We start from the raw sequence: 26,442 nt of genomic DNA, 5'->3' as shown, positions 1-26,442 counted from the left end.
AAGATAAACGAAGAACTTATTGTTGAAGATATCTAAATGGTTTATATTTTGGTGGTTTTTGTGGGGACTCAAATGTGAAGATGAAGATTAGATAATTCTAGTCTAGAGTTTGGTCCGTTATTTATTCATTTTTCTTTTAGTTTTGGACTCGAGTAGTAGGCTTTTTAAATAGGTTGCCTAATTTTAGATTGGGAAAGATTAGATGAGTTACTTGTCCTTTTTCTTAAAAAAAAATATGCATAGAAATAGACATGTTAAATCGCATGTCAGATACGTATCTGGAAAGTATCTACAAGTATAGATACGTTAAATCGCGTGCCAGATATGTATCTGGGAAGTATTTGGAAGTATCAGTATCCGATACGTGTCTGATACTGATTCTTTGACTCACATGAAGTATCTGTGCTTTATAGATGACAGCCTAATGACTTCAATTGAATTACAGACATCTAATCACACATTAAGGCCCATCAATCAAAATCCAATTACAAGAAATACCATAATTGAAGATAATTCAATGCCAAAACTCAAAAAACCCATAACAGTTCACCATTTTCATATAACTTATGAAAAACACCCACCAAGCCAAAATAAATCGAATTGAATGCTTAAATGATGCTCTAATACCAATTATTTATTTACAGAAACATGCAACAGAAGAAAATAAGATCTTTAAGCAACTAATTCCTCAATTTTGACATCAAAATAAGCATGTTCATGGGGTATCAAGATGGTTTCAACACATACCTTTGAAGATCCTCTTAAACATGAATTTGAGTTGCAATCTTCTCCATTTTAAGTCCTTGACCACCATTAGAGGCTCCTTACTATTCTCTGAGAGCCTTAGATTGATTTGTGGGACTCAAAACAAGCTTAAACTTAGGGAAATTGAATGAGAGATTTTTTGGTTTTTCAGCTTGTTGAAGAACAACTTCTTCAACCTTAAAAAACTCAGCAATTCAGCAATTGTATCTACTTTTTCACTCAATCAAGAGTGGTTTTATTACATGAGTCTCATGCAAACTAATCACTTGAAGTGATTCTAGCTACTCCTCAAATTTGGTGGTAGAATTATGTGTAAGAAGATGACTAACCTTCTTACTTGAAAGTGGGAAAATCCTACATTGGGATTTTTCTCCATTTTCAATTTCCCTTTTTTTGATTTTGAAATTTGATTTTCGAAATAAAAACTCTTTCCAATTTTAATTCTTTAATTAAAATTGAATTTTTATTAATTTTACAAAAAATAATTCAATAATCAATTTTTCTAATAAAGTGAATAAATAATAATTAATTAAACAACTTAATTAATTCTTTTAATTTAATATCAAATCACATTTAAATCATATTACTATGTTAATCGATTCTCCAATTACATTTAATTCCAAAATTAAATGTGTAATTATATCACATATAATTACTAATTTCCTTAATTTGATTTTGAACATTTCAAATCAACTTATCATATTCTAAGGCTAATCTGTTTGTGAGCTAGTAGGGAGACCTAATGGACCTACAGATCATGGGATCCAATGATTCGAGATTAATTGGTTAAACTCTTTACACCGAATTAACCCTCATTCGTTAACTACTGGGTCAATCAATTAAAGTCTAGTAGTTGCACTCTCCTCACTATTGATATATTGTGTCCACTCGATATAACCATAATTAGTAAGTTAACCCTTCATCGATTGTTTGTAATAACGACTGGGTCAAATGACTGTTTTACCCCTAAGATTACCTCTTGTTCCTTAAGTTCCACTAATCCTCTAATGAACAATTTGTTTATGATCCAATCAATAAACAGAATCCCTCGAATGAGAGGAGAGGGCTCCTTGTCCAAGACCCAAAGTCAACACTTAATGGAACAACCTCTCTACTATCCCTAAAAGCGGATAGGAGTGAATTTCATCTTGTACCCTATGTCCCCAGCTATCTACCCGATCTTACACCTGAAATGGGAGGCTTATTAAGTCCGCGCTATTGAGCCAAACCCCACCTATGCAAATCTAAGGATAATCCCGAATAGACATGAGTTCATAGTTAGCTCAGAATTAAGTTTAAGTTACCTAGGTCATCACTATGAAATAGTCAGTCTTAAACAGCAAACAATGTTATAAAGTAAGAGTGACTTATTTCCTTGTTCGATCTAATGCAAACTCATTGTACAGGACGCCCCAACTCCTCATGTCACCACATGAATGAATTAGGATCACTTCTTTTATAGCACTTTACAACTCCTTGTAACAACTACAGAGTGCACTGCATCCGATAATGTTACCAGAATAAGGCACCTAATCTTATTTGTATACTATAGATCATTTGGACTATTTACTCGAACCTGATCTACATTTATGTCTCCATATAAAGTTCAAGTACACATGTAATAGTCATGGATTTTTTATTTTATTGAATTTATTTCTAAAACAAAATAAGCAATTCATATATTCAGTAACAACTTTATCGATTTACAGAATGAGTTTATTGTTTAAAAACCACGAGTTTTAGGACATAAAACCTAACATAAACTCTACTGCCATCTTGAGTATCTATGGTCAAAAGACTCTTCCCACCTAGGATGATGAGACTCATAGACCAAATGACCATAATACCCCTTCTCGACGAATCTGCATGGTGCTGACATCCATTGCAAACTCGGGTCAGCTACCTCCTCTTCTTGTGAACTTCACTCCATCATGTGACCAACTAAGGCGGTCAATTCAGCAATGTGCAAGGTTACTTACCTCATCATCAAGACCTGCAACTTGGATTTTGGATGTCCAAGATTGATTTGGAAATCTTATCATGCTTAATTGACACAAAAAGAAAACAAATCAAACCAAAAGAAACCTTAACTAAAAACTAACTAAAAAGAACTAATTGGCTTCCCCGACCACGACGCCAATTTACTGAGCATCGGTGTTTATCATCGCCCATAACTCTTGCTAGACAAATAATATTTATAAATCACCGAATGAACTACTTATACTAATTGGTAGTACAAGTGGCAAGTTCGGGGTCAAACCACAGGGAAGCACAGGAGATTAGTTCATCGAAGCTCATTTTTAGTTAAAGTGGTAAAATTGAGGGTGGGAGGGGATTGGTAGTTTAAATGCATAAAAGAAAATAAAGTGCAAGAAAAGTGAAGATAGAAGCACTATTAATCGAGATGTCTTAGCTCAAAGGAATGGATTCTCCAATGCAATTAATATCATTGAACCATAACATCTGACTTAAACTCCTTGCTTATGCCTAGCCAAATTAATTAGAACCCTAACTAACCATCCTTATTATTTAATTAGCGAGCATGAGAAGATGAACCACTCTAATCACATTAAATAATTGCATTAAGTTCTAGGATATGCTAAAATGAACTAATTAACTTCCATCATCTAGTTAACTCGTTCAATACGATTTTCAGATCAAGATTGATTAAAGCATTACGTAATGCAGTTAGCTTCACAACTAAGCACGTTAATCTAATCTCTTGCTTCCTATGGTTCATTACCTTAATCAAGGTTAAACCTAAGCATGGAACTACATAAACAAGTATTGGTTGTGAATTAAATACATAAGCAAGATCATATACATTATAAATTAAAAATCTCCCAAAATAACATTGAGTTCCTCTTAATCAATCTTACCTTCCCATGGAAAATAAGAAGCTACAATCTAGTATCTACTCGATTAATTACAAGATGAACACCCAAAGAAGAAAGTGGAAAAGAGAAGAGAGGGAAAAGAGGGTTAGAAGCCTGAATGTGGGTGATTGTTCTGCCCTAAAATGAAGAAAAGCATTTAAACTCAGCGCCGTAATGTTGCAACGCTCAACAAGAGCATTGCGACAGTAATCTCCAGCTTATCACAGCATTGGGGCACAACGTTGTGATGCTATCGCAGCACTTGCTTGCGCGTGTGTGTTGTGTTGCCTCTGTAAAAAATCGGAATGTTGCAATGCTGCTCTTTTTCCAACGTTGTGGAGGCTACTGCCTTGTAACGTTGCAACACTACATCCAAGAGCATTTTCGTCGTTTCATATCCATTTGAAGTGTGATTGCTTAAATTAGCTTCTAATTGCTCCAAATTAACCTCGAACAGTTCGTAAAGATGGATTCCACCTCAAAGATGCTTGATACCTATAAAATCACTAAATAAACACATTAAACATAGTAACAAACTAGAATTAAGAAGAGGAAAACAACACATTTTCGGTATTATCAAATGCAATAGACAAGTTAATACAAGGGAGCATTATACAAGTCGTATGAAATGTTTGTTGAAGCAGAGCATGCATATAGGAATTAGAATACTATGCACATCAGCCCATTAATAGTTGCACCAAATGGAGTTTCATGCGAAATGACTTCAATTAACAATGAGCGTGTAGGACCCATCTATCACTACTATTCTAGCTGTATTAGGCTTCATTATCGGGATGATCATTACGTATACAACACTTAAGCTAGTAGGACATTAGTTATGTATTCCATCACTAAATAAAGTTGAGTTTACTCGTGTAACCTAAGATGCAAAATAACGATTCCGAAGGGATCAAATCCCGTAGTGGAAGCGAGTGATCGTTTTGCCTTCAATTTTGCTTTTGAAAGATTACAACACAGAAAAGAAAAACATACATTATGTATTCTACAGGTTAAGCATATAAAATTCAGGAAGAAGAAAAAAACTTACCTTTAAAGACACTCTTCAAGAATTCCAGCATTCTTCTTCTTCCTAAACATATAGCATGAAGGTCTTCTCTAGAACGTGAACATGACACCACCATCGGGTCTTCCGACTATTCTTTTGGCAAGGACCAATTTGTGGGAATCAACCTTTAAAAAGGAGAAGAAATCTTGTTGTCGAGGAGATTTTTTTTATAGAGAAACTCTTTCTCTAGAAAAACATTGAGAGAGAAGAGGAAAAGATTAAAACAGACTTCCCCTCACTCCTTTTATTTAAAAAAGTGAAGTGAGATTAAAACATAACTTCCACTTCCTATTATTTAATTTAAATTAAAATTAAATAAATTTCATTTAATTAAATTAAATAATTAATTAATCTAATCTAATGAATTAATATTTAATTAAATATCTCATATTTTATTAAATGTACATTTAAATCATATTCAAATGCACATCTTTCTAATAACCCATAGTTTAAATATGAATCTTGTTCATATTAAATTTTAGCCTATAGTTTTAGTATGAATCTAATTCATACTATTTTAATATTTAAATCATATTCAAATATACTAAATCTCCCTTTATTATAAAGTTTACTTTTTGAATCTCATTCAAAATTAACTTTATATTTACAATGTAACTATATACACACAACAAGAAAATTTCTTTTCAATGCAATCTTTTAGGTATGCAATTTTTGTTGGTAAAAGTTGACTTATAGTGAAGAGTTAAAAAAAAAAAGTCGCAAATCCCACTTTTTAGCAACATAATTTAAAGTAATGTCATGAAAAGTTTTTGTGGTGCATAAACAGTGTCACTAGATATTTATAATTTTTAGTAACTTATATCATCGTGTCACTGAAAGTCTTTATTTCTACCAAAAAAAAAAAAAACTAAACTTTTGGTTTCATTCTTGATTCCCCCCCTCCCCCCCAACTATCAAAAATTTCTTTTTTGTCTACCTCTATCCCGATAAGCTGAAGTCAAAACTCTTATTTTCTGTTTGAGTAATAGTTCGAGTAAGTCTTAAATGAGCCCACCCCCCCCCCCCCAACATCTTTCCATTCTTTCTCCTTCCCTCTACTGCATGATTTTTCTATCATCCAAAAATGGTCACCAATTTGTCTCACTAGCTAGCATCACTCTTCGACATCTCCTGATTATGCACCATCACTTCTTATTTTCACCAATAAGTTTATTTTCCAATTTTATTTTTTCCTCTCTACCACAAGTATTTTATGTTCGATTTTATGTTCTAAAACTCATGGTTTGAAAACAATAAACTTATATTGTTAATCAATATGGATGTTATTGAAGTTTTAATTCAATAAAGTTGTTATTGAATATATGAATGGCTCATTTCGTTTTAGAAATAACCTAAATCAAATAAATAAGATTCCTGGCCATTACATAAGTACTTGGACTTTCTATGGAGACATAAGAGTGGATCAAGTTCGAGAGGATAGCCATAATGATCTATAAGTATACGGATAAGACTGGGCACATTATTCTGGAAACATTATCGGATGTGGCCCACTTTGTACTAATGATGTGATCCTGAATCGTTCATGTGGAGACATGCGAGTGGAGGCATCCTATGCAAAGAGTTTGTATAAGACCGAACCAAAAAATAAGTCACTCTTACTTTATAACGTTGTTTATTGTTTAAGACTGGTTATTTCAAAAGCGATAACCTAGGTAACTTGACCTTAATCCTGAGCTAATTATGAACTTCTTTATTCGGAATTATTCTTAGATTTGCTTGGAGGAGGATTGGCTCAACAGCGTCGGTTCAGTAAGCTTCCATTTTAGGGTAAGACCAGGTAGATAGTTGAGGACATAGTGTGCAAGAAGGAATTCACTCTTACCTGCGCCTTTCAGTAGTCGGTTAATTCGATTTAAAGAGTTTAGCCAATTAATCTTGGATCGTTGGAGCCCATGATCCGTAGGTCTATTAGGTGACCCTACTAGCTCACAAATGGACTAAATCTTAGAATGGCATGATGAGAGAATTTAAAACGTTCAAATTCGAATTAAGAAAATTAATAATTATACGATATAATTACACGTTTAATTATTGAGTTAAAAAAATTGGAGAATTAGATAATATTTAAATATGATTTAAGTATTTAATTACATGAATAGAGATTCATGATTGTGGAATTAGTGATTTAATAATTTAACATTAGATGTCAAATTATTTTAATTAATTAAATTGTTTAATTAATTATTTGAATTAATTTTGTTTAAAATTGATTTCTGATTTTTATGAAAATTCAAATATTTAAAATCAATTTTGTTTTAATTTTATTTTGAGACAATTAAATTAAAAATGATTTTTGTTAAAAGTTCAATACAAAATTTATTTTAATTCATTTTAGATTTGAAATGGATTTTTTTTGTGGGTTTTTCCCACTTTAGGCGCTAAGATTCCACTAAGCATTAATGTGTGTTGGTGTCAAGTTCATATGCAATTGAATTGCATGACTAAGAAGATCAACAACCAAAAGGCTTCAGCTGAACAAGTGAGAGGCAAGGCTGAATTTTATGAGATTTTGGGGTTGAAGAAGAGTTCTTTAACTTCAACACCAAAAACCAATTTTTCTTCTAAAAATTCCCCTAAATTCAACTTCATTTTGTATCTCATCATCCAATCTAAGGTCCAATAGAATAGTAGGGAAGATCAAGTATGGTCTGCAAGCATTTGGAGTGAAGATAAAGCTAGATTTGAAGATTGAAGAGTTCTTCAAAGGTATATCTTCAAAACTCTATTTTTATGTTTTGAACATGCATGTTTCTTTGCTAAAATTGAAGTAATTAGAGTGCTTAAGATCCTAACTGCTTTTGCTAATTACATGCTAACTGCAACAATTGGTATCAGAGCATGATTTAAGCACTCAATTCTGTTAATTTTAGCTTGGTGGGTGATTTTCATAGATTGTATGAAAATGAGAGCTGATGTGGATAATTTCAGTTTTGACATTGAAATTCTCTTCATTTCAGTGATAATTGTTGCAATTGGCTCTTTGTCTATGGGTCTTAATGTGTGATTAAGTGTCTGTAAATTTGTCAAAGTTAATAGAGTTGCAATTAAGTTGTAATTGAAGAAAGAAGTAAGGAAGCTCAACTGCAGCAAACCAGTAAAGAAGTCACTGCCTTGCAGCATTATAACGCTGCTCTTCGTTCAGCCCAGATCAGAATGGATATCCCTATGACGTTGCAACTTGGGATGAAGCGTTGCAAAGCTATTCATCCCAGCCCAAAAAGTGCACGCTTGACCCACCTGGTGGTTCAAGTAAACCGGTTTGGCCAGTTTAGGTCTTGGAGTCCATTTTAGCCCTGTTTTGGATGATTTAGCCCTTTTTGAAGCCTTGGAGGTCCGATTCGGGCAATTCAGGTCCGATTCGTGTCGGTTTATGTGGTTTAGAGGCTGTTTGAAGCTAGTTTTAATTATTATTATAATAATTTAGGTTGATTGCTTGCTTAGGATGCCAAAATTGGTTCAAATCAGTGTGTGTTTAATTATTTATGCATTATGAATGTATGTTATAATTAAATAAATATTGTATGTACATATGGTATGCCATGTAGATTTAAAATTCCATCATAGGAAGCATGTAGCAAGCATTGAAAATATGTTATAAATAGTTATAATGTATAGTATGCATGTGTTAGGGTTTCAAGTATTTAATATAAATAGTTATATTAAATGTTGAAATACTTGATGAATGTTGTGGATGGAAAGCATGTCTAAAATTTTATAAATTGTTATAAAAATGGATTAGGCATTAAAAATCCATAATAAAGATAAGATGCATGCTCACCTAGGGTTAACAAATAACAACTTGTTTTAATAGTTAAAATATGTCGTTATCTTGTACAACTTTGGTTACAAACTCAATCGGTCTATAATCCTGTCTAAGACAAAAGGTATTTAAGTTGACGGTTTACAAAACACCTCCTACCTGGGGATTATAGCCGAATAATTAAGCATTGTTAACCCAATTTTATGAGCATGCTTGAGCGATGTGAGATTTTAAAATTGGTTTATCACCTAGACATCGTAAATTAAATCCAAATATAAATGTTATACTTGGAAAATCACTTAGACTTAGGTTGTTTTATTAGCCTGAATATACTTAAGTAAATATTTACCCAAAACAAATAGAACACTTCAATGGGAGATTAATAACATATACGATATGTTGTTCTTAGCTCTCACGTCCATAAGAGTTTACACCATGAGATTCATGCTTGGTTTCGTGTCACCCACGGAGTGATCTCCATTCGAAAAGTGTTTGCAATGGTCAATAGCAAGGTGAATAGGGGAAGCAGTTCATAATATGTGGGTGAAGATGTGTGTCAATATGTCCTGCAGTCTCTTTCAGTAGTTTGGACCATGAGATTCCTATGTTGCACCTGCTTATCATTTTTAGGTGATATAAGTCATTTTTATGGCAACTATCCCCTCAGAGGGTTGTAACATGGGATGCGGAACAACTAAAACTCCAAAAATGGATAGGATTTCGTAGGTCCATTTCCAACCTTGACTCTCCAATTGGTACCATCATTGGGGCCAATCTCTGAGGTTTGAAAATGGAGGGTCACACTTACGAGAATTACTAAATGTTAGTAAGTTTGGACCAAAAACAGTAACTAAATGACTATAGGAATAAAAATTATTCTGAAATTAGTATTTAGTCAAGAATATCTTGCTTCAGTAAAGGAGTATTTGACTGTCTCTCAATAGCATCTATCCTGACTCACTAAAGTATCGTTGCAAATAAAATAATGAAATTTGGCTACATTATTAATTTGCTAAAATTTGATTAGATTTAAAAGAAGTTCACTAATAGAATTTGTTTATACTTTCAACTTAACTAGCTCGTGAATACAGTTACTGGCTTCTGAGAAACTTAATGGGGACAATTACACTACATGGAAATCAAACCCGAATACAATACTGATAATTGATGATCTGAGGTTTATTTTAACTAAGGAATCTTCTCCAAACCCTAGTTCAAATTCAAATAGAACTGTTCGGGAAGCATATGACAAGTGAACAAGGGCAAATGAAAAACTCAAGCTTATATTCTTACCAGCATATCTGATATTTTGGCTAAGAGACACGATTGCATGTGTACCGCTAAAGAGATTATGGAATCTTTACGAGGGGTGTTTGAATAGTAGTCTTTCTCCCTTAGATATGATGCCATCAAGTATGTTTATAATTGTTGTATGAAATAAGGGACCTCTGTTAGAGACTTGTAGCAAAATTTTGAGGATGAAATTTTCTTAAGTGGGATGTAAATGTGAACCCTGAGCCCTAATTTCTCTACTTGTGTATGTTCCCTATTGAGACCAATGTGTTGAGCAGATTGATGTGAGAATTAATGTGTAATTGTAGAGAAAAGGGTGAAAAATTAGAAGAAAAGTTTGACTTGAAAGCTTGACTGCTGGGTAAAGCTTAAAAAATTGGCTAAGTGTAACCCATGCGTTGGAGGCTAGAAAATTGGCTAAGGGTTGTGCCATGCGTTGGCGATGCTCATTTAAGAGGGTATTTAGGCGTTGAAGGAAGCTAAGATATGGCCAAGAGAAAATCTATGCGTGGGAAAGCATGCGGCAGCCAAAGTCTTGAGAGGTTAGCAAAGCATGCGGCATCCTCAAGTGTGCGCGAGCATGGGTGCTAGGTGTCGGAGTAGTGCGCATTGAGCGATTGTATAGCAGTGAGCAGCGCTACACGATGAGATAGGCAATCATGTAGCAAATGAACGGTGCTATGCGATGAGGTAGGCGATCGTGTAACAAATGGGTGGAGCTCAGCGATGCGGTAGGCGATCGTGTGGCAAGATGCGACACTAGATGATGCGAAGGGTACACTAAATGATAGCGCTATGCGATGGACGATAGCGTTGAGCGATGGGGCGTTGGCACTGCACAATCAGCATTAGGACTAGACATTGACGCTGGGCAATGGCAATATGTGATGGGCGTGGACGTTAGACGATGGGTGTTAGCGCTACACGATGGGCATCAGCGAGGCACGATGGGCGAGAGCTGTGCGATAGGCTATGCAATGGGCGAGATCGTTAGGTGACAAGCATCAGTGTAAGGTCACTAAACGATGAGCTAAACAATGGGGCAGTGAGTTAAATGATTTAACTTGTATTGATCGGCATTAATCACCGATTAAAAGCATTAGATGTCCTTAGCACCGGATTTAACTCCATGAAAAATGAAGTGTCAAGCTATACTTTAATGAGAAGCAGTGGAAAGTAGTATAAAAAGGGGAGGCCGAACTTCAAACGATCAGTTTGATCAATTCCTCCGTGCAAATTTAGAGTTCTTGGTGTTGTTGGAAAGCTATGAGAGTCTACTTTCAGAGGCTACCAAAAGAAGTCCTCATCGAATTAAGGCCGGAGAAGGAGGAAAAGGTTTAGAGGTTCTATTTTCGGGTGAATCCGGGCCATTGTTAAAGAATTGAGTTATAAGACAGAACATAGAGAGTCTGAAGCTGAAATGTTAAGGCAAGATTCTGAAAATTCATAACAAGTTTGTAGAAGGAAATTTCTTGAGATGAGCTCTAGAATTCTAGTTATTAATTTCGTAAGATGAATCTGGAATTTCATGAACAAGTAGGTAACTACTTGAGTTGAATAAGATGACAGCTCGAAGGAAATGCTTGGACAGACCAACGGCTAAGTTTTTTCGTGTGTTGGACCTGCTATGTAGACTGAGGAGAGCTTGCAGTGGAGTCTTGGATGCATAAGCAGCCTTGGGGACGACCATATGCAGCTGTAAGAACACTTAGAGAGAAAAGTGTTGGTTGCATAAATGGTGTTGCGTTTGTGAAGAGCGGTGCGAAGCTTTGCATTAGCCAAATCTCAAAGAAATTCCTAGGTATCTAAACCTACAACAAGGTGCGTTTTCTTGGAAGTCTTCAAGAGGAAGGCTAAATGCAAAGCTTACTTAAGGGTTAGTCTCAAAAGGGAGACTTATGCTAGTAGCTAATATATGCTTTTGTGCCCACAGGATTGACACCAATTATAGAAGCATATCAACCCTTGAGGAATAGTTCTAGAAGTTGTGATAGACTAAATATTTACAATGTTTTAAAGAAAGATTATTTTGATTCTAGCTAGTTTTTCAAAGTAAATTCCTGGCAAACCATGAGTTATGTTTTAACGCATGCCATGTATGAAAATTTATTGAAAAAACTATTTATGTGTGTTTAATTACACAAAGCATGCGTTAGCATCTTTAAAGACATGTTTTCTATGCGTTATGCGTTACATGCTTTAAAGAGAAAGTCATAGTATGACTAGTTTTACTTGAAGCTCGATACTAAGGGACATTTGAGAATGTATCCAAGTAGATCGATACTGAGGGACATTTTAAGAAGGTTTCTGAGCAAAAGTACCTAAAGTATTAGGGTACTTAGTTATGGCCACGTGCACGTAGGTAGTCAAAGTCAGAGATTGAGCAAAAGGGTTCTCTCTTAACTAGCAGTTGACATATGGATTTAACCACAGCGGGGTTATTCTCAACTAAGGAACAATTTAATATTTTATGATGAAAACAGCTTTATATGCTTTATGCTTGGAAAATGTTTATAATGCAGTACAAGGTTACTGTAGAAATTTATATTTCAGTTTAATCTCTTTGATGAGACTCTTGCATGAGAATCAATTTTCTTTCTTAAGTCACTCATTGGGTTGGCAAGCTCACCCCATTTTCAAATGTTTTCCTTCCCCCAGGTAGCAGTCAAACCTTCAAGAGGTAGCTTTACATCTACTCTGCCACTCAAGGACTAAGTTATTGTAACCCGTTTGTTAGGTGGTTACTGTAAATATTGTACACATGTTACAGTTGTTCATATAGGGACTAATGTTTTGGGCTTCAGGACTTATGAAACTAGTAATGTAATCTCTCAAAATATTTTGTGTGTGAACTTAATGTTTTAGCCTAAAAGGCATCTGCTATGTGTGAGGTTTCATGATTGGCATCAGAGTTATTTTCGCAAGAGTTATTAGGCAGTAAGTGTCAGCAAAAGGGTTGATAACTGCTGCAGTCATGTCCTTTCCTAGGCTCAGAGAGTAGCCTAGAAGGGGGTGTGACAGTTATTGATTAAGCTGATCCTAAAACAAGAGATGTTGAAATTGGATAGATGCATCTTTTCAAAGGGTTGAAAGTGCCTCGATATAGTGGAGGGTTATATGACAGCCTAGCCATAACATGGGTTTAGTAGAAACTTAAGTCATCGATACTTGGCGATGGCATCGAGAATCAAGAAGTTGAGGTTATTAGATACATTCCTTATTTGTTAAAAGTTAGAAGTCTACTGTGTATTGATGTGTTTACAGGGGTACTCTCAGCTAAAGTGTTTGATGGTTACCTAGTGAGTATAGGACTACGGGTTGTATAATCTAGAGCAAGTGGAGAAAACCCATAGGTATATAATGTTGGGGTTGATGCCCTAAATCTCATAGGATCCTATAGTTTGTAAACTTTATATTGAACAAAATTTTATGTGATTAATAATATATGATATTTAATATTCACTCTGTCTATAAAATATGTGATATTTTAGTTGTATTAATCACAAACCAATAGACTAACATCCAAGGTTATTGTAGTAACTGGAACATGTATGTGGAGACATACAGGTGGATCATGTTTAAGTGATAACCTAAATGGTATATAGTATATGGATAAGTGATAACCTAAATGGTCTGTTGTAAAATGCTAAATATTATTTGATCCTGATCATTCGTGTATTAGACATGCGAGCGGGGATATTCTATACAAAGGAGTTTGTATAAGACCGGACCACAAAATGTTTAGTTTCATTATATAACATCGTTCATAATAGAGACTTTCATTAATTTTGGACAGGTACCAGCACGCAGCGGAAGAAATTAGGATCCATAAGCACTCTAATTCATTAATTTTGGTTTAAATGGAAACATGTTTAAATAAAGTTTAATGGATTTCAAGAACATACCTTTGAAGAACCATTGAAATCTCTATTTCCAGCTGCTATATCCTCCAAATCTTTGTGCAGACCACCATAAGATCTTCCCTACTATTCTCTTGGTACTCGAGATTGAGTTATGGGACTCAAAATAAGCTGGAATCAAAGGAAATTTGGAGGATGCTCACTGCAACAACCCAAATGAAGAACATCTTCTACCTGAATTTTTCAGAAAAATTCAATTGGTTGCAACCTCCCAAAATCACTCCAATCTCTTCAATATATAGTAGACATGCAAAGAGATTTGATGCATGTGATGCAGCTCATGCTTAGAGTAAATGAAGGTTGAAGAAGTGGGTTCTTTGTGAGCAACTTGAAGATGAGGATGGAAAAACCATTTTTCCTTTTTGTGTAATTTCTATTTCCAAAATCTAAAATTGATTTTAAAACATATTTATTTTCTAAAATCAAAATTTATTAATTTTAAAAATTAATTTCATAAATTAATATTATAATAAAATTAATAAATAATTATTTAAATAATTTAAATAATTCTAATTAATTTAATATCCAATATTAAATTAATTTTTACACAATTTCATCTTCATATATTTAAATCATATTTAAATATATATTCTCCAATTCCATTTGATTCTAATTTGAATGCTTCAAATTAACTTATCACGCTACTCTAGAGCTAATTCATTTTCGAGCTAGTAGAGGGACCTCGTGGACCTATAGATCATGGGCTCCAACAATTCGAGATTAATCGGCTAGACTCATTAGACCGATCTAACCCCCAATCGTTAACTAATGGGTCACTCCACTAAAGCCCATAGTTGAACTCCCCTCATTGTAGATATATTATGTCTACTCGATATAACCATGATTAGTAAGTCAACCCTTCACAGGTTGTTCGTAATAACAACTGGGTCGAATCTCTGTTTTACCCCGAAATTACCTCTTGTTTCTTAAGTCCCACAGATCCCCCAATGAATAATTGTTTTGTTATCCAATCAACAAAACCAAGTCCCTCTCGGGCCAATGAGAGGACATGACCCCTTGTTCAAAACCCAGAATCAGCACTTAAGGGAACAACCTCTCTACTATCCCTAAAAGCGAGTAGGAGTGAATTCCATCTTACACCCTATGTCCCCAACTATTTATTTGGTCTTACCCTTAAAATGGGAGGTTTATTGAGCCGACGCTGTTGAGCCAACCCTCGCCTATGCAAATCTAAGGATAATTCCAAATACACAAGAGTTTATAGTTAGCTCAGAATTAAGGTCAAGTTACCAAGGTCATCGCTTTGAAATAGTCAGTCTTAAATAGTAAACAGCGTTATAAAGTAAGAGTGGCTAATTTCTTTTAAGTAAGAGTGATTGATTTCGTGGTTTGATCTTGTAAAACCCATTTGCATAAGGACACCTCCACTTCTCATGTCCCAACATGAACGAATTAGGATCACTTCATTTATAGCACTTTACAACTTCTTGTAACAACTACAGAGCGGGCCGCATCCAATAGTGTTACAAGAATAAGGTATCCAACCTTATTCATATACTATAGATCATTTTGACTATTTACTCGAACCTGATCCACCTTTATTTCCCCATATAAAGTTCAAGTACTCATCCAATAGTCAAGGGAGTTTCAGGTTTATTGGATTTATATTAAACAAAACATCTATTCAATAACACCTTATCAAATTTTCAGAATAGGTTTTATTGTTTACATACCACGAGTTTTAGGACATAAAACCCAACAAACTCCCACTTGGACTAAAACTCTAGTGGTAACTTATATACCCGATATATAAAACTGGGTTTCTGAGTTTTATAGAGAAATACAATAAACTAGGGCATTCCATACCCATCTTTTATCATTCGATATCCCATACCCGACATTTCTCCCACTTGCCCTAGATTATCTGGTATTCCTAGTCCTACTAGGTCATTCTCAAACACTTTAGCCGAGAGAATCATTGTAAACATTGTTTAGTATACAATAGGCTTTTGAATAAACTATATGGGGATGCATCTTATTCTCAATAATGGCCAGGAAGTACACTTTCTTCCCACTACATTGAGGTACTCTCAACTCTTTGAGTAAGATGCATCTGACCTGTCCCAATAAATCTTTGTTAATAGTCAAATCTAGAAATCTTTTAAACTTTCTATACTTTGATCTAGCCATTTAAATATCTGAATATTTGCAAATGGCTTTTAACAATTTGATTCTTAACAGAAGTTGCTAGAACAAACATAATTTTTGAAATTGAACATTTCAATTATCACAAAAATATATACAATTTGTTCTTTACAAGATTTACAAAAGCAAGTAACATCAAGTAGCAACTTCTCCCACTGGATGAGCCGAGCAAACGGTCCCTGGGACTAGTTAACCTGATTACCTTTCTCTGCTCTCTTCTCGACAAGACACTGAGGGCAGTTTCTCTCCTAGTGCCCTTCTTCATTGCAGTGGAAACATTTCCCTCTATCTGTAGCATTATCCTTGCCTTTCTTTCCAGCAGGCTTCTTCTTCCATTTCCCTTTGCCCTTCTTCAAAGGAATACTCTTACTCTTTAAAGAGGAGGCAACATCAGGCTTGGACATTCCTCTCTTATCGGCAGTAGTAACATTTATTTCTGACTCAGACCCTTTGTTCTCAACATTTTCTGGTAAGCCTATAGCTCATTCAGCAGAGTAGTCAAATTATATTCAATTTTATTCATCAATGCATTCGTATAGAATAGCAGAAAACTCTTCGGAAGAGATTCTAGAATAAAATCAACTTGACTTCTCTCGTCCATGACAACACCGTTTGCTTCTGCCACATTAAAGTGGACCATCATGTCCAGGACATGTTCTCGAACATTAGTCCTCTCTTTCATGCGATTATTGTAAATGTACTTAATGGCATCATGCCTCAGAGTGAAGGACGGTTGTCCAAACATCCCTTGCGAAGATTCTATAATCTCTTTGGCAGTACTCATGTCCTCATGTTTCTTTACCAATACATCAGATAAGCTGGCAAGGATATAAGCATGGGCTTTATCATTAGCCATGACCCATCTGTTATACACATCCCGAACATTTCGGTTCGTGTTAGAGCTAGGAATGGGAGGACACCTCAGTTAAGGCAACCGCAAATTGTCTTTCACAAGTATCGTGTTCAAAGTTGATTTTTAAGTCACGTAATTATCCCTAATAATTTTATCCGACATCAACAATTGTATTATTGAACTCGTCATTCTGAAATTATAAACAAATTCTATAAGTGACTTGCTTTTAAATCCAATCAAGTTTTAGCAATTTTAAAATGTACCCAAGATTATTCTTTTGCAACGATACTACAACAAGATATTCTTGTCTAAATACTATCTTCATAATAACTCATATTACGATGGTCATTTAGGTACCACTTTTGGTCAGAATTTATTAACACTTAATAATTTTGTAAGTGTAACCCTCAGTTTTCAAACATCAGGGGTCACAAAAACCTAAGAAATCCTATCCATTTCTAGAGTTTGAGTTGTTCTGAATCCTATGTTACAACCCTACGAGGGGATAACCGTCGTTAAACGACTAGCAAAGGGCCGCTTAAAGCTAACCAGGAGGCACAACATAGGAATCTCACGGTCCAAACTAACGGAAGAGACCGCAGGATATGTTGACACATTTCCTTCACCCACTTACTATGAACTACTTCTTCCATTCACCTTGATATTGACTCATACATCCACTTTCCGAATGAAGGTCACTTCCAGGGTGACACGAAGCGTCATATGAATCTCACGGTGTGAACTATGTGGAGACGTGGGAGTTGAAATCGTACACTGGATTTATGTTCGAACAACTTCCCCTTATTCACCAGAGTCTAAATTTAAGCTAAAAAATACTTTCCGAATGAAGGTCACTTCCAGGGTGACATGAAGTACCGCTTAAATCCAGACTATGAACTCTTAGGGACGCGAGAGCTAAGAATAACATATCATGTATGTTATTAATCTCCCATTGAAGTTTTCTAATAACTCTATCATATAAATATTATTGACTACCACTGAAGTGTTCTAATTTTTTGGGTAAAATTATACTGAGGTTATTTTCTGGCTAATAAAAACAAACCTAAGTCTATGTGGTTTATCCCAGTATAACACTTATAAATAGACTTAAACCTACGATGTCTAGCTGATAAACCCTTTTATTACCTCACATCGCTCACGAATACTTATAAAACTGGTTTCCAACGCTCAATAATTCGGCCATAATCCCTATGTAGGAGGAGTTTCGTAGACCGTCAACTTAAATACCCCTAGCCTTCGATAGGATTATATACCGGTTGAGTTTGTAACCCTAGTTTTACAAGTTTAACGACCTATTTTAACTATTAAAACAAGTAGTTAACCTACGTGAGCATGCAGCTGTTCTTCGTTATGGATTTTAAATGTCTAACCCAATTTTATAACAGCTTATAAGACTTTAGACATACTAAATATCCACAACATACAGACATTTAATATTTAATATAACCATTATATTAAATACAAGAAACCCTAACATGCATACTATATATTATAACCATTTATAACATATTTTCAATGCATGTTGCATGCTTCCTACGGTGGGATTTTAAATCTAAACGGCATTCTATATGCACATATAAGATTTATTAAATTATAACATACATCCAATGCATAAATAATTAAACATAGACTGATATGGTTTTAGTTTTGGCAAAAACAAGCAAACAAAAACCTAACTATTAGAAAAACAACTTCAACACCACTCGAACCGCTCCAAAATCGCTTGAACCAGACCTGAACCTTCTAAACCAGACCCACAGAGTCTGAACCGAACCAGCCATAAACCATTTAAAGCTGAACCAGATCAGACCTCAAGAGAACCGATCGAACTGGCTGCTCTTGCTCTCGCCCAAAATCTCACTAAGGCTTATCGTTCAACAATGACAACCATCGTCATGCGTTTTGCTAATCATTTAGTGTTTGTTGATCGTTTAGCAACCAACGCACATCGCTTAACAAAGCTACATGATCGTGTAGTGTTTGTCTTCTATTGTATAGTGTCGCGTCTAGTGCTGAAGGACGCTACACGATTGATTAATGTCCAACCTATCGCGTAGCTCCATCGATTAACACGGACATTTCCTACACGATCGCTAAGCGCCATCGTTTAGCACTGCGTCTTGATCGTTTAGCATGCGCGCAAGGTAAGTGATCGCTTAGTGGTATCGCATAGCTCTCGATGCATCGTTCACCTGTTGTGCATAGGTAAACGATCGATTAGCATATGAACGCATCGCTTAGCTGCCGCATAGAGGTAAACAATCACTTAGTGCTATCGCATAGCATCTCAACGCACCGCTTAGCTCCCGATCAAAGGTAAACGATCAGGTAGTGCTGTCGTTTAGCTCTCACTCGAAGCTACACGATCTTGTAGTGTTATCATATAGCAATACAACGCATCGCTTAGCTTCAGCAGGTACATGATCGTCTAGGGCACAACACCTAAACGATCAACGATCGAAGCTACCTGATCGTTTAGCTTTTTCTTTACATCGTCTAACGCATGAAGCTCAACAATTATATGAACAGAGGCTGATTTTCTGGAATCTACAACTTGGCCTCTTCGTTTGTTTCTTCGAATTACAGCTTAATTTAAACTTTAATGACTCCAAATTAATTACAAACTCCTGGGAAGACATATAAGCTCTATTGGGTTTTGTGCCCTAAAGTCTCGTGTCCAGTAGTTTGTAAACAACTTTCTACGAACACTTATGATGTATAATATAAATGATATTTACTTTACTACTTGAATTTGTACATTTAGATGTTTTTCATTTTACCACAAATCAATAAACATAAAATCCCTAGTTATCTGTATGTGACTCAAGCATGTATGTGGTGACATACAACTGGATCATGTCTTGAGTGATAACCAAAATGATCTGTAGTATATGGATATATGAGGGAAACCTTATCCTAGTAACACTACAGATACGGTAGACTTCACTTCACTAGGATGACCATAGGTAACATGACCTCAATCCTGAGTGAGTTGGGAACTCTTGCCATTGAGGGCTATCCTTTGACTTGCATGGGTGCGAGTGGCCAGAATGCCAACTCAAACCTACCATTTTGGGGATTCGTCTGATTTGGGAGCTGGGAACTCAATTACACAAGATGGAATTCACTCCTTCCCCGAGGTAGGGGTAAGTAGATAGATAGCTCCCTTAAGGGCTGATTCCAAGGCTTGAACAATGTGGCGCCACGCACCTTCTCATGGCCCGAGAGATGTTCACACATAGTAGGACTATGTTATATTGTTCATTAGAGGGATCAGTAATACTTAAGGAGAAAGCTGTAATTACAGGGCAAAATGGTAAATTGGCCTACTATAATTACGAGCATCTGTGAAGGGTTCTCGTACTGATGATTGGTTATATCCAATGGACATAGAAATATATCTATGGCAAGAAGAGTTCAATTGTCGGTCTTTAGTGGAATGCCTGACAGTTAACGGATGGTGGATATCGTGACTAAAAAGTTTAGTCAGCTATTCACATACCGTTGGAGCTTCGAGCCATAAGTCCATAAGGTCCCCTTGATAACTTGGATACAAGTTGAGAGTCAGTTTTTGGGTTAATTTGAAATATTCAAATTGACAAGAGGGAGTTCGATTATATATGATGTAATTGAATGAGTTAATTAAATATGATATAGTTAACTTTATGTATGAGATACACTAACTTGGAGGAAATTGGATATAAATATGATTTATATCTAGTAAAGGAAAAATATTATAATTAATATTTAATATTAATTTATAAGTTATAAATGTGATGAGATCACATTCATTGGACGGTTATTAAGGAAATGGGAAGGTGCCTCTTCGTTCTAAATAACAAATGAGGGCATTATAAATAGCAGACGGTGTGTTGATCTCGACGTGCACAGGTATTGTGAAAAAGATAGTGTCATCGTTTAGAAAATCAGTGCCTATACGATAGTGACTGCACGATCGCTTAAATATACGATATTGCTAAGCGATTGCTTACCGATTACACTATCGCGCGCTATTATGTAAATGATCGTTTACCTTTTTCCTAAGTGATCGTTTAGCTCCCGATACTTACTAAACGATCATATAGACGATCGCTTAGTTTTTCCTAGCGATCGTTTTGGACGATCGCTCACACTTTTCCTACACGATCGTTTAGACGATCGCTTACTTTTACTACACGATCGTATACTTTACTTAAACGATCAAGCATATTGTCTATGCGATAGACGAACGCATCTCCCACTTGCTTGATCGTTGTGTACGGTCTCTCTTTCTCCTTCCCTCTACCAAATCCGAACAAAGCTCACACTTTGGATTCTCACTCCAAGAATACTGAGGGCTCTAAGTGGTGTTGTCTTCTTCGTTTCCTTCTGTCCGAGTGGTGATTGTTCGAGGTAGACGGTTGGGCTTCAGACTCGCTATGAAGAAATCTTCATCTGGTATGATTTCTTAATCCCTTTAGCGTTATGAAAGTATGTTTGAATGTATATGCGATAATTCTGTCACAATGAATTGGAATGATCTGTTTTCGCTCGTAGGTACTCTTGAATAAGAGTTCCTTCAATTGGTATCAAAGCCAGGTTTTCTGATATTCCAATTCATTGCTGCAAAAGAATTGTAAATACGTTCTTGGTGGCTGCATTTCTACACTGTTTAATCGTTAAATTGTTATGGATGTGCAGATTGATGGATGTTTTCGTGGATGTTAACCCCGGTTTGTTTTAATTCTTTTACATGCAGTTGTTTGTAAAGGCCCCTGCGTTTTTAGGCATTAATAATCGTTATCGAGTCTATATTCAAAGTTTGTTTTGAGTTTTGAATCGCTCGCGAAGAAGATCGGAGTAAGCATTATGGTTCTTCGAGGAAGCTATGCAATCAAGTGTTGATCGCATCGTGTAGACGATGGGGAATGTGACCAAGTGTTGATCACATCGTGCAGTCAATAAAGAACGTGATTGCTGTTGATCGCATCGTACAGACGATGAGGTACGCGATCGCTACTGATCACATTGTGTAGATGATCGGGTATGCGAGCAAGGGTTGATCGCATCATGCAGACGATGGGGTACGCGATCGTTGTTGTTCGCATCGGTTAAACGATGGAGTATGCGATCAAGTGTTGATCGCATCGTGCAATCGATGGGGTACGCGATCGCTGATGATCACATTGTGTAGATGATCGGGTAAGTAATCAAGGGTTGATCGCATCGTGTTGAATATCGGTTACGCGATCACTGACTATCGAGTCGTGTAGACGATGTGATGCTCACGTATCGCTTAATGCGTGATTGCACTAGACGATCATTTTGGTAAGCAAGTTTCAACACTTAATAACTGACTAAACGATCGCTTAGTAATGCAAGGTAAATCGTTTACCTGACGCCGCATTAAATGATCGCATAGTCGATTGTTTTGGTCAGCAAGCTTCATCGCTTAGTAACTAATTAAACGATCGCTTAGTAACGCAAGGTAAATCGTTTACCTAACGTCATGTTAAGTGATCACATAGTCAATCGTTTTGGTCAGCAAGCTTCATCGCTTAGTAACTGACTAAACGATCACTTAGTAATGCAAGGTAAATCGTTTACCTGACGCCACATTAAGTGATCGCATAGACAATCGTTTTGGTCAGCAAGCTTCATCGCTTAGTAACTGACTAAACGATCACTTAGTAATGCAAGGTAAATCATTTACCTGACGCCACATTAAGTGATCGCATAGACGATCGTTTTAGTCAGCAAGCTTAATCACTTAGTAACTGACTAAACGATCACTTAATAATGCAAGGTAAATAGTTTACCTGCCACCGTGTTGAACGATCGCATAGATGATCAAGTTTCGTTGCCTCGTTGTCGTCTACGTGATCATTTAATTTTGCTTCTATCGTCTAGTTTGCGTTGGACGATCGTCTACCTATGGCATTCACTACACGATGGAGTCCTCCTGGTGGTTCAAGACCCCATTCGCCTGTGAACCGGTTTGCTCGATGAAAAATGTAATAGATAGAGTTATTTCATTCTGATTTTGTAAAGGATCATCTCGGTCCATTAATCCTTTATTTATTACATGCGATGTATGTTTTTAATATGTCATATGGTATGCACATATAGATAAATCTCACCTTAGGTCATGCATATTCTCTTTATTATAAGTGTTATAATTTAGAGAAGCATGTTTTAATTTACATAAATGCATGCTCATGCATCATATAATATAAGGGTTATATTTATGCATGCTTTATTTTTTTTAACGTTATATTTATAAGCGTTATAAATACTTCGTTATATGGGATGAGTGTTTTAGTTGTTTTTTTTTAAAAAAAAAAAGGTTATAAAATGAAACTAGAACTAAAATAATTAGTAAAAGATTAATATGTAGCAAGTCTATCTATAGTAGACCTTGTGTCGAAGGTGGGTTCTATCTAGGCTGGGGTATTTAAGATGACGGCAACCAAACATCCTTACCTGGGAACCTACCTGGAAAGGTAATTTAGATAGATTTGATGCATGCAAACTAAGACCAGTCCATTAAAGAGTTTAATGTGACTACTTGGGTTTTTTTTATTTCAAAGACAAAAGTTGCTTTTGAACAAACTTTATAAATGACTTAAATCATAATCAGTAATTGGATTGTCTAGGTTAATAAACCCCTAGGTAGAAAATTCAGTGGGAGGTTCTTAAGGCATTTGATGCCTCATTTTCACCTTTTGTGTTTCTCCCTCATAGTCCACACTGTGAGATCTACCCTCGGCCTCGAGGCACGTTTGGCATGTCCCCCCAACAAATGGTGTTTGGGTAGGTCAATATCAAGGTGGATGGAGAGAGTGTTCATAGTAAGTGGGAGCGGGAAATGCGACAGCATATCCCTCGTTGGATTGAATAAAGTTTCTGTGCATCGCCTTGTGGCACCCTGGGTGTGTCCCCCTATAGGATGGTTATTTTGTGTGTTTCTTTATTTGATCTCCTGTAAGAGGATAAGGTTACTTAGTCTCTTGTCCTAATTTGTCTTTTTTCTACGGTGAGCACATTAGGGCAGGACTCTAGGGCCGAAAACGAGGGGTTACACTTACGTAGGATTATTAAGGGTTAATTATTCTGAACCAAACAAATGGTGGCTATTAGGTTTAGTTCCAAGAGTTGGTCCTGCCTAATGGTTGAGAATGTCTCATCCCAGTGAGGGACCATTCGATCACCCCACCGGTGACGTTTTTCCTGCCTCACTGGGGCATCATTACAAAATAGAAGTCTTTTCACTTAGGTACTTGGAATTTGTTTTGCTAAAAATTAATTGGTTAATTAAAATGTTGTTTTTGCAAAGTCTTATAAAAGGTTATTCGTTTTTTTTTTCAGTAACAGTTTTTTAATGGCATCAGCCACTATCAATTTGCTTAGCGCCGAAAAACTGAATGGCCAAAACTATTCAAGTTGGAAACATATGCTCACAACGATACTCATCATCGAAGATCTGAAGTTTGTCCTAACGGAGGAATGTCCTTCTATCCCACCTCAAAACACTCTTGAAATGTCCGGGCGACGTACGAGCGTTGGACACGGATAAATAGAAGGTTCGAGCCTATATTCTGGCCAGTTTTAGTGACGTGTTGACCAAGAAACACGAGTCCATGGTCTCAGCACGTGAGATCATGGAGTCCCTACAAGGAATGTTCGAACAGCCATCTGGATAACTCAAGCATGACGCTCTGAAACACATCTTCAACTCCAAAATAAAGGAAGGCACATCTATTCGTGAACACGTGCTGAATATGATGGTCCACTTTAATGTGGCAGAGATGAATGGGTCTAAAATCGATGGGGGTAGTCAGGTTAGCATTATCTTGCATTCATTTCCGGAGAGCTTCCTTCACTTTGTTAGCAATACGATTCTTAACAAAGTGTTTTTGAATACTCCCTTACCACTCTCCTCAACGAGTTGTAGACTTACCAATCCTTGTTGAAAAGTAAGAAGAAAAAGGGAGGTGAGGCAAATGTTGTCTTGTCCTCTAAAAGGTTCTATCGAGGTTCGACCTTAGGAACAAAGTCTGCACCTTCCACTTCTAATTCTAGAAAGGGGAAGAAGAAGAATGGTGGTAAAGGGAAAGGGAATGCGCCTGCTAACCCGCCACTTGTCGCCTAGAAGAAGCATCCACCACTAGTTAAAAAAGGAAAATGTTTCCACTATAACCAAGACGGACACTGGAAGAGGAATTGTTCTCGTTATCTAAAAGAAAAGAAGGCTGCTAAGGTTAAGGCCAAGGTAGACAAAGGTAAATATGATTTGCTTGTATTAGAAACTTATTTAGTGGATAATGATGATTCTGCTTGGATATTAGATTCGAGTGCCATTAATCATGTATGTTCTTCTTTTCAGAGGATTAGATCCTGGCGACAGATTGAGGCTGGTGAGATGACGATGTGAGTAGGCACCAGCCACGTTGTCTCAGCTGTGGCAATGGGAGACATCCAGTTTACTTTACAGAATAGGTTTCTCATATTAAAAGATGTCTTTGTAGTTCCTCAACTTAAAAGGAACCTTATTTCTGTAAAGTGTCTATTACAATACAATTACACTATTTCTTTAAAATTGAATAAAGCGTTTATTCGTAAGGATGGTGTTGAAATTTGTATAGCTAAACTGGAAAATAACTTGTATATGTTAAGACCTTTAGCCTTAAGTTCCCTCCATAACATAGAGATGTTTAAATCTGTCGTAACTCAATCTAAATGCCAACGAATTTCTCCAGAACCTTGTTGGACATGGTTCATTGGATGATGAGTTACGCTTCCTTACCGAACTCGTTTTGAGGTTTCGCAGTGGAGACTACGGTATACATTCTCAATTGTGTTTCTTCTAAGAGTGTTGCAAGAACACCTCTAAAGTTGTGGAATGGATGTAAAGCTAGTTTACGTCGCTTCCGCATATGGGGTTTCCCAGCACATGTGCTTAAGGCAAATCCCAAGAAGTTGGAATCACGATCGAGGTTGTGCCTCTTTATAGGCTACCCCAAAGGTACACAAAGAGGTTACTTTTATGATCCATTCGAAAACAAGGTGTTTGTTTCCACGAACGCTACTTTCCTAGAGGAGGATCATATCAGGGAGCACAGTCCACGTAGTAAAGTCGTGTTAAGTGAGCTTTCCAAAGAAACTACTGAAACTTCAACAAGAATTATTGAAGGACCTGATTTATCAACCATAATTGTTGATGTTAATTCATCTGGTAGGTCAGTTCCACCTCAAGAGTTGAGGGAACCTCAACGCAGTGGGAGGGTTATGAACCCGCCTGATCGCTATTTGGGTTTTCACAGGAATCCTAGTGATGGTGATAGATGGCGACGTTGAGGATCCATTGTCCTATAAAAAGGAAATGGAGGATGTTGACCGGGATGAATTGGTCAAAGCCATGAATTTCGAGATGGAATCGATGTACTTCAACTCGGTATGGGATCTTGTAGATCAGCCTGATGGGATAAGATTTATAGGTTGTAAATGGATCTACAAGCGCAAACAGGATGCTGGTGCAAACCTTTAAGGCTCGACTTATGGCAAAGGGTTATACCCAGGTGGAGGGCGTCGACTATGAGGAGACTTTCTCACCTATTTCCATGTTAAAGTCGATCCGCATGATAGTGTATCGAGGTGACGTGATCGTCACGAAGATCGCCTCGGAGAAAAACGTTGTTGATTCGTTTACGAAGGCTCTCACG

This window comes from Benincasa hispida, chromosome 12 (assembly GCF_027475165.1).
Source record: "Benincasa hispida cultivar pf3 chromosome 12, pf3_genome.v1.1, whole genome shotgun sequence".
NCBI classification, from domain to species: Eukaryota; Viridiplantae; Streptophyta; class Magnoliopsida; order Cucurbitales; family Cucurbitaceae; genus Benincasa; species Benincasa hispida.
The sequence above is the reverse complement of the archived record's forward strand: the minus strand, read 5'-3'. Positions refer to the sequence as shown.